The sequence below is a fragment of the Oncorhynchus masou genome, chromosome 19 (genome assembly GCF_036934945.1).
Source record: "Oncorhynchus masou masou isolate Uvic2021 chromosome 19, UVic_Omas_1.1, whole genome shotgun sequence".
NCBI lineage: Eukaryota > Metazoa > Chordata > Actinopteri > Salmoniformes > Salmonidae > Oncorhynchus > Oncorhynchus masou.
This window is the reverse complement of record NC_088230.1, coordinates 7,816,198-7,826,751: the sequence shown is the minus strand read 5'-3', so window position 1 is coordinate 7,826,751 and position 10,554 is coordinate 7,816,198.

Here is a 10,554-nt window from a genome sequence, read left to right as displayed (position 1 = left end):
CTCACCACCTGGGGGCGGCCCGTCAGGAAGTCCAGTACCCAGTTGCACAGGGCGGGGTCGAGACCCAGGGTCTCGAGCTTGATGACGAGCTTGGAGGTTACTATGGTGTTGAATGCCGAGCTGTAGTCGATGAACAGCATTCTCACATAGGTATTCCTCTTGTCCAGATGGGTTAGGGCAGTGTGCAGTGTGGTTGAGATTGCATCGTCTGTGGACCTATTTGGGCGGTAAGCAAATTGGAGTGGGTCTAGGGTGTCAGGTAGGGTGGAGGTGATATGGTCCTTGACTAGTCTCTCAAAGCACTTCATGATGACGGAAGTGAGTGCTACGGGGCGGTAGTCGTTTAGCTCAGTTGCCTTAGCTTTCTTGGGAACAGGAACAATGGTGGCCCTCTTGAAGCATGTGGGAACAGCAGACTGGTATAGGGATTGATTGAATATGTCCGTAAACACACCAGCCAGCTGGTCTGCGCATACTCTGAGGGCGCGGCTGGGGATGCCGTCTGGGCCTGCAGCCTTGCGAGGGTTAACACGTTTAAATGTTTTACTCACCTCGGCTGCAGTGAAAGAGAGACCGCATTTTTCCGTTGCAGGCAGTGTCAGTGGCACTGTATTGTCCTCAAAGCGGGCAAAAAAGTTATTTAGTCTGCCTGGGAGCAAGACATCCTGGTCCGTGACTGGGCTGGATTTCTTCCTGTAGTCCGTGATTGACTGTAGACCCTGCCACATGCCTCTTGTGTTTGAATTGGGATTCTACTTTGTCTCTGTACTGACGCTTAGCTTGTTTGATAGCCTTACGGAGGGAATAGCTGCATTGTTTGTATTCAGTCATGTTACCAGACACCTTGCCCTGATTGAAAGCAGTGGTTCGCGCTTTCAGTTTCACGCGAATGCTGCCATCAATCCAAGGTTTCTGGTTAGGGAATGTTTTAATCGTTGCTATGGGAACGACATCTTCAACGCACGTTCTAATGAACTCGCACACCGAATCAGTGTATTCGTCAATGTTGTTATTTGACGCAATACGAAACATGTCCCAGTCCACGTGATGGAAGCAGTCTTGGAGTGTGGAGTCAGCTTGGTCGGATCAGCGTTGGACAGACCTCAGCGTGGGAGCTTCTTTTTTTAGCTTTTGTCTGTAGGCAGGTATCATCAAAATGGAGTCGTGGTCAGCTTTTCCGAAAGGGGGGCGGGGCAGGGCCTTATATGCGTCGAGGAAGTTAGAGTAACAGTGATCCAAGGTTTTTCCGCCCTGGTTGCGCAATCGATATGCTGATAAAATTTAGGAGTCTTGTTTTCAGATTAGCCTTGTTAAAATCCCCAACAACAATGAATGCAGCCTCCGGATAAATGGTTTCCAGTTTGCAAAGAGTTAAATAAAGTTCGTTCAGAGCCATCGATGTGTCTGCTTGGGGGGGATATATACGGCTGTGATTATAATCGAAGAGAATTCTCTTGGTAGATAATGCGGTCTACATTTGATTGTGAGGAATTCTAAATCAGGTGAACAGAAGGATTTGAGTTCCTGTATGTTTCTTTCATCGCACCATGCCTCGTTAGCCATAAGGCATACACCCCCACCCCTCTTCTTACCAGAAAGGTGTTTGTTTCTGTCGGCGCGATGCGTGGAGAAACCCGTTGGCTGCACCGCTTCGGATAGCGTCTCTCCAGTGAGCCATGTTTCCGTGAAGCACAGAAGGTTACAGTCTCTGATGTCCCTCTGGAATGCTACCCTTGCTCGGATTTCATCAACCTTGTTGTCAAGAGACTGGACATTGACAAGAAGAATGCTAGGAAGTGGGGCACGATGTGCCCGTCTCCGTAGTCTGACCAGAAGACCGCCACGTTTCCCTCTTACATAACAATCTGCTCTCTATGTCTATTACTCTTTCTCGTCACTCTTTCTCATCACTCTCTATCTCTCTTCCTTTCTTAATTGAATGTTTATTTTTATAGAACCTTTATTTAACTAGGCAAGTCAGTTAAGAACATATTCTTATTTACAATGACGGCTACACTGAACCCGGACGACGCTGGGCTTTATCTTTATCTTGGCCAGGTCGCAGTTGTAAATGAGAACTTGTTCTCAGCTGGCCTACCTGGTTAAATAAAGGTGAAATAAAAAACGTTTAAAAAATGTGCGCCACCCTATGGGACTCCCAAGCAGGGCCGGTTGTGATACAGCCTGGAATAGAACCAGGATGTCTGTAGTGACACCTCTAGCACTGAGATGCTGTGCCTTAGACCACCGCGCCACTCGGCAGCCTTTCTTTCTCTCTTTCTCCCAACTCCATTCTCTCTCCTATTTGTTGTTGTATCTCTCTCTTCTCCATTTGTTGACTACTCTCTACTACCTTTTCTCTTTCTAACCATATGTCTTTATTTTTTCTTATTCTTTCTCTCTTTTTGCCCTCACTTCCCCCTTCTCTCTCTGTCCTCATCTCATCCACTCATTGTACTTTTTCTCTCTTTTTCTGCCTCATTCTGTGTCCTTCAGTTTGTGCCTACCTCTTTTTTTTCTTCCTCATTCTTGTTCCCCCTTCTCTCGACCATGCTCCCGCCTCCTAACCATTCCATTTCTATTATAATTCCTCTGTTCTCTTTTCAATGTCAATGACTACAGGCTATTGTTGACAGTTGTTGTTGAGCAGAGAATAGCATTGGCCTTTAAGTGTTTCTATATACTCTTATGCATGCGTGAGTGGGACCGTTATTAACATCAATAGCTGCTTTTTCACCAAGTCATACCACAGTCTAGTGTATGAGTGTACACAGAAACAAAAATAATTAAAATTGTGTGTGCACGTGTGTGACAGATACAACCCTCCCATAGCATGACACACATTGGGTAGTACAATGTATTTGTGAAGAACCGTTACAGGGCCAAGCCTTCATCTCTTGTTCCCCGTTCTACTCCACTCAGAGAAAATGTACTGGGGGGTTGCACCCCGTGGTCAGGGTTAAAGCCCAATACTGGCAAAATACAACCTTCACAAAGGTTACAGAAATCTTGTACTAAACGTATGTGAGTGTGTTGATAGTAAACTCATGCACGCATCTGTATGTGTTTATGCTTATTATCCCTGTCTCTGTATGTTCCAGCCAGTGGATGCCAGTCACTACCTCAAGATGGCCGAGTGTTTATCCGTCACTTCCCCATGCCCACCCTGAAGCAGCGCCCGCAAGAATTTAGAGTCATAAATCATCTGAGAAAAACTCAATTGCTACTGTTTATACCACTTGAATGAAGAATAAAAATTCAATTTTTGTCAACTCTGTAAAACTATCAAGGCTCAGGCTAAGACCCAGATGCAGACACAGCAGGCGGATAGTACGAGTCTCAGAATTTATTAAAGGACAAGGGGCAGGCAAAGAGTTGTAATCCAAATCAGAGTCAAGCAGGTACAGGACGGCAGGCAGGATCAGGGTCAGGACAGTCAGGAAGGTCAGAACTGGGAAGACTAGGAAAACAAAAACTAGAGCACAGGAAACAACAAAACACGCTGGTAATGTAGGACTTGCCTGGATAAGACAAACTGGCAACAGACAAACAGAACACGCAGGTAGAAATACACAGGGGATAATGGGGGGAGATGGGAGACACCTGGTGGGGGGTGGAAACAAGCACAAAGACAGGTGAAACAGATCAGGGTGTGACAAAAACATCAACTCCGTCAGATTTTTGTCTAACGTCAACGCCATCAGCGTGCTGAAAGATCTGATAGAATGGTAAATGTTTTTATTGGGAATTTTCTAATTAATCATTTTCCATATTTTCCAAATGTTTGTATTTGATGTTTTATTTTTAGAGACAAAAAATGTCTGTTTTGAGTATCTGTTGTCACCTCCATCAGTGGCTTGTCAACTCCGTCACTGATGGAGTCAACCGTTTTTGGTCAATATTCGGAACAATATTTTAATCACTGTTCTGCAACATATGCTTAAATAATTTAAGTATTTGCTGTGCTAGACCTAATGGATAATGTTTGCTTTATTAATGTTGTTTTATGTTCTAAATCTATAAAAATATGTAGAAATGCTAACGAAATTAGCCCTGGAGCATTTAATAGTGCTAGAAAACAAAACAAAATAGGTTTGGAGATCTGTATTACATATAATGTTAGTACAAAACAATCAAGGCCAATAAACACTTGTTGCACAATAATTTTATGGTGTCTGATGGTGTCCAGTTAGTTTCATTTTATAAAATAAAAAATTAGGTTGTTCCTTTACATGGTATGATAGCTGATATTTTGGTCTATCAAATTTAGTAAATATGAAGACAAATATTTGTCGAAAAAAATAGAGATTGTCCCGTCTTTTAAGAATTTCTGAGCTCTAAAACAGCAACATTTGTACTGTGGTGTACTGTATTGTTGTGAAAGTACCGTACAGCATTCCCTGTCATTTTATAAATCCACACTCTCCCACAGCAGGTGTCACTGATTCATTGCAATTCTTAGTGTTGTTACGATTCCATTGTCCCTCTGTCCCAGGTGAGGGTGGTGGTGTTGGCTGAGGCTTCTCTGGAGGGAGGAAGGACGACCGCAAACGCCTGCTACTCGACGTCCTGGTTCTGAGCGGGGTGGACCACGGTCCAACCACAACATGACCACAACATGACCACAAACACAATCCTTGATATAAACATCTCTGTTGTTGTGCTGTAAACCCCTCTGTTTGTGGCTGTGTTTGTGTTAAACCCGGCGGTAATGTTTGTGTCAACCCGATTGTTTTTGGTAATGTTTATGTCAACCCGATTGTTTTTGGTAATGGTTTACCCCACTGTTTGGGGTTTTGGTAATGGTTAACCCCACTGTTTGAGATTGTGGTTCTGTTAATGACTCTGTTCTGTGGTCCTGTTTGTAGGATGTGGGGGACTGCCTGTCTCTGTTCACAGCAGAGGAGGAGATATTTACGTTTCAGAGGACCATCTCAGTCCAGACTGACCGAGATGCAGACGGAGATGTACTGGACCCAAAGGGACCGCATTAACACAGCACACACAAAGTGAGGATCGCAGTAAATTACTTCTAAAGACCTGAAAACACATAGAGGGGACAGGTAACCAACTACACATTCTCTTTCAGGCTGAAGTACAATAAAACAAGTCCAAATACCTTAAAAACACAGACAATTGGTACAGGAGCGATCAATCAAATCTACACCTTTAGACTGGAGTATAACGTGATGAGCCAAAACTCCTCACAACAGACATTCAGTCAGGGAGGTAAGAACTAAAGTGCTTTTCAGACAGCCAAAGGAGTATCGCCTAGTGCCCTGCCGAATACACAACTTGTCCCTCTTGTCAAAGTGGCCACACACAAGCCCTCAGTCTACGGGTGTGTTCGAGCAGTAAGCTTAACGAAACCGAATGTAGGCGAAAGTCGACGAGTGAAGTTGTGGAAGGTGCATCTGTGACAGCTGAAAGTCAAGTCAGCAAAGCTCAGATCAACATAGCAGTGTCAACAAAGCTATTATTGTTTCAAAATGTTTTCTGTGTAAATATCTATTTAAACTTTTCTATATCCGCATATCACACACTCACAAACTGAAAACATTGAAGTGTGTACAACTCATTGGTCACTTTCATTTGTATCCCCTGTAGGTTTAGCATCACAGCAAAGTTGGTTCCTGTTGGGCAGGAGGAAAGGACCAATCAGGAGCTGGGGAGGTTCCTAAGGAGTCACTGCCAGGAAAGGCAGGGGGAGTGGGCCCGGTTTCTTCCTTTGGCGGAATACGGCAAGAAATCCTTCACTCATCCCCCGGGCTGACTCCCTTCCAGGGTAACCTGGGATATCAGCCGGCCCTGGCTCCGTGGACTCCAAGCCAGACCGAGGCCCCTGCAGTTGACGAGTAGTTCCGGCTCACAGAGGTGTGGAACGCTGCCCACGTGAGGGTTCTCTTGTTTTGTAATGCTCCATGTTTAAACTCACCATCTGCACCTGCTTCCTGACTCCCTGCGTCTTTGTTACAATTCCCCAACGTGGGGACAAATGTGGAGACCCCCACCCCCTGATTAAAAAAAATAAAAGATTTATTGTGAAAAACATATATATATATATTTTAAATATCTGGGGGTTTTGGTCGGCTGTATCTAGGCTCTGTAGTAGTCAAATTGTTTTTGACACCTTTATCTGAATCCCACAGTTTTTACCTCTCCAAGAGTAAGAAATATTGAGTGTCATAAAAGGGACTATTGGAGTTTATACTAACACGAAATGCAATATAGCAATCAATGTCTACTACTTCATAGGCTTTATCCAGTGTACAGCAAGGGTTCCAACATTTCAGGTGGGCATTAGGGGAATTTTCAGTCGAGGGACACTCCATTATGGGACTTATAGTTTTGAAATTTAAATTTACTTTGAGGGTAGTATAAAATATTATGCATCATTTAGAAAATTCCACCATAGGTGGTCAGTTTAACAGATTTTAAAAGATGATTTATGTTAGACTTGAAAATGCGGTCCGCGTGTGACACAATTGCAGTGCCTCCAGAGGCTTTCGCTGCCAAATCAAGGTCCGTATTGCATTGTCGTGCACCTCCCAAATGTTGTAATAATGTGGAGGGCTCCAAATGATTGGTTAACTGTAGGAGTGGGTGGTGTGTCCCTGTATAAACAGAAACTCAATGAAAATGTCCTTCACAACAGCCCTGCTCCGCGAAGCACAAGAAGAATGATGCAGATGCCACATCACAGTAAATGCAGTGCGGCAAAGCAGACTCCAGAATGACCATAAATCGGCTTTATTTACCGACATCCCCCTCACGTACCTAAAAAGAAACTGACAGGGAAACAAGAGAAACTCATTCAAGCCCACTATTAATCTTCCTAAAACAGAGGGACGTATACTTAGCTAAACTGAGCAGAATGAGGGACAACCCACATCGGTGAGAGCTGAAGGGATGGAAAAGTGTCATTCTTAGTGGATAACTACCACCCCCTTGTGGTAGGAATTGAATTGTGCCACTGGAAAATAAACAATGGACTTACTGTGTCTGCTGTTACTTTATGTAACCAGCCATCTGCCATGTAAAAATGCCAAAGGTAATTTATATGCGCCTACTGTTTAATAAACTAAAGGTGAAAAGAAATGGGTCTTGTGCCTTTTTAGGGATGAAACTGCAAAGGCAAAACATGGTATTACTTAACTCAGGTGCATAGGAATGCCCTGCCAGGCCCACCCAATCAGATTGAGCAAAAGAAATACATTAAATACACATTTTTTATTACTACCTCATCTAACTTTAACTTAAATAATCCTCTTCCTCATCTTGACCCCCCCCCCCCCTTCTAGCTCTGACTCTAATGATAGCTACTTTAATGAGAAGAAATGTACTTTCTATGCCCGTGATATGTGGTTGTGACTGGTAACTGTAAGTCACTCTGGATAAGAGCATCTGCTAAATGACTAAAATGTCAAATGCAAATGTATTATGAAAAATTGACATACACATTTCTGGCTATGCCCCTGACTTTTACTTTTTATTTTATGTTAGATGTGTTGGATGCCTCCGGGTTCATTCAAATGGCAGGCATGGCTTGAACGAGCTGAAGAGAGAAACCGACTGAAATGCTGGGCTGACTTTATACATTTCTACCACAAGATGGCAGCAAATGATGGGTAAGTGATGACAAAGATTAGTTATTATTGCTTCTAATGATGTCATCCTGTTAGCGCACAATAGCCTGTCCAGCATGGGCCAACCTACCTTGTCTTCGTGAAGCAGTATCAGTGAAGTGCCCAGTACACCTACATAACCACACGCAATTTTGGCTTCCTGCCCTCAAGACTCCTGTAGTCTGAGCCACCTGGTATAAAATTGTGTGCAATTAATGTCACAGTATTAATGCAGTGTAGTACATTGAGTTTTAAAGTGTGTTTACTGTGTAGTGTTTGGGAACGTTATGATCATATGATCATCGTATTTGTGCCAGCTCCCTGGTACATATCTAGAGGCCACTGGAATTGTGTGTATGTGTGTGTGTGTGCGCATGCCCCTTCGGTGTGCATGTGTTTGTGTCTTGGTGTGTTACTGTCAGTTTGTTAGCTGTCTATTCCACCATAACTCTCAATTAAGGGAAAATAAATCACGGTCTATTCCGAGGGCTCTAATCCAATCAGAGCATTACAATGTTTGGGAAAACATCAGGCAGAAACATAAATGGTAGCCCTCTTTTGTGTATGCAACATTACACTAGCCACTGACTGTAGTAGGGGACAAGATAAAAGGGTGGGTGTCACACAGGGGTGGAGAAAGAGTCACTAATATAGCTGTTTTAAGTGCGTAGGCCCCTGCTGTACACCTACAGTACCCTGTAGACCAGGGGTGGGCAACTTGCGGCCTCTTTTGTTGGCCTGCGGACACATTTTTAAAAAATGGTGTTTTTTTGAGAAGTCAGTTGGGGTCTCAATTTACTATTGAGAGTTAGAATAATATAATACACAAGGTGCCATTTCTAAATGTGGTTGAGCATCAGCAGTCACTTAATTAGCCCATATCTGTAACGGTTTTCTTTACTTGAAGGAGATTCATGGTACTTTAATAAATACACTATACATGAATAAACTAACAAAAACAGTAAACGTGAGATAACCTAAACAGCCTATCTGGTGAAACCAAACACAGAGACAGGAACAATCACCCACAAACACACAGTGAAACCCAGGCTACCTAATGACACCTGCCTCTGATTGAGAACCATACTAGGCCGAAACATAGAAATACCCAAATCATAGAAAAACAAACATAGACTGCCCACCCCAACTCACGCCCTGACCATACTAAATAATGACAAAACAAAGGAAATAAAGGTCAGAACTTGACAATATCAGCTAATTGGTAAGTTAGTCTAGCGGCCAGCTATCTAATCTTACAGTAAGGATGGTCGATTTATCGACCGCGGTGGGGCTAATTATATTAAAAACTGCAAATATTTGCCTCCACCTTATGGTAAAATGTGTAGAATTGCAGGAAATCATGAGGGGGACCACTAAAATGTTTTGCTCGCAAGGTGGGGGACCCACGAGCCACTGTGGCACCCTCATGATGAGTTCCGTTTTTTTGTGGCCCCCACCCTCAAAAACGTTGAACAAACTCTGTTGAAAACAAACATTTCGCCGCGAGCCTTTGCAGCGAGCCGCGAGTCTTGTTGTATGCATCTTAGGTGAAGGGGGATAGAAGTGACAGGAAAGAATGAAACTAAGTACTTAAAACAGCTACAGTATACATGTACTTGGCCTGAAATAAATGACACAGCCTCACATTAATAGGCAACACATCTGACATTGCTGTGATGTGTTCATTTTGAATACACCCCGGGTGGGCAACTCTGTCACTGACCTATCTCTCCACCTGTGTTGATCTATCTCTCCACCTGTGTTGATCTATCTCTCCACCTGTGTTGACCTATCTCTCCACCTGTGTTGATCTATCTCTCCACCTGTGTTGACCTATCTCTCCACCTGTGTTGACCTATCTCTCCACCTGTGTTGACCTATCTCTCCACCTGTGTTGACCTATCTCTCCACCTGTGTTGACCTATCTCTCCACCTGTGTTGACCTATCTCTCCACCTGTGTTGATCTATCTCTCCACCTGTGTTGACCTATCTCTCCACCTGTGTTGACCTTGTGTTGACCTATCTCTCCACCTGTGTTGACCTATCTCTCCACCTGTGTTGACCTATCTCTCCACCTGTGTTGACCTATCTCTCCACCTGTTTTCTTTCTCTTTCTCTCTCTCTTCTCTTAGAACAGCCTACAGAAGCATTCATTCATCCACCTCCTGTGTCTCTTTCCTCTCTCTGATGCCCAAAGACAGTGTACCAAGTTGGGTCAGTGCCCTTCTCGCAAGCAAGGGGGGAGGCCGATGACATAAGAGCATCAGACTAACTCCTTGAATGCCATACTCCTTGAAGTTTGCAGTTGTCTAAAAAACACTATTTTGCTTAAATTGTATTTTTCTTACCCTTGAGTGGATGTACATTACTGTATTTATACTTGGGATATTGTTTTTCAACAGGAAAGGTTCAAATATAGCTGGAGTGTGTCTTTAACCCTCCACTGCAGTAGCTAACTGCAGGCACCAAACTGCTAATTATAAATGAAATAGTGTTGATGTTTTACATGTAAAATTCAAAGCCATAACACAACCAATACCTTGCAGGATGTGTGTGTTTTGTCTGATTTAGTATATAGGATTGTTATCCATTCCTAATCAATGCCATCCGTTCCAATAATTAATTGATGAATACTGCGCACAGGTGGAATGCGCGCATTCCTGTACATAAATCGAGAGCGCGTGTCCCTGCAAGGTGGACGTGCACTTTACACAACATCTTCTCTGGAACAAAGACGTATGGAGGCTGACTAATGCTGGTGTTTTGGTACGGTTTTGGTACAGTCTTGGAGGTGGGAGAGGAGGGGCAATCACTCCGAAGTATCACATACAGGACAGATAACCATAGCATTTATTACCTTATCTCTTCATTATGAATGACGTCATGTGTTTGAAGAGGTCGACCTGGTTTGACACCCATGCTCACGGA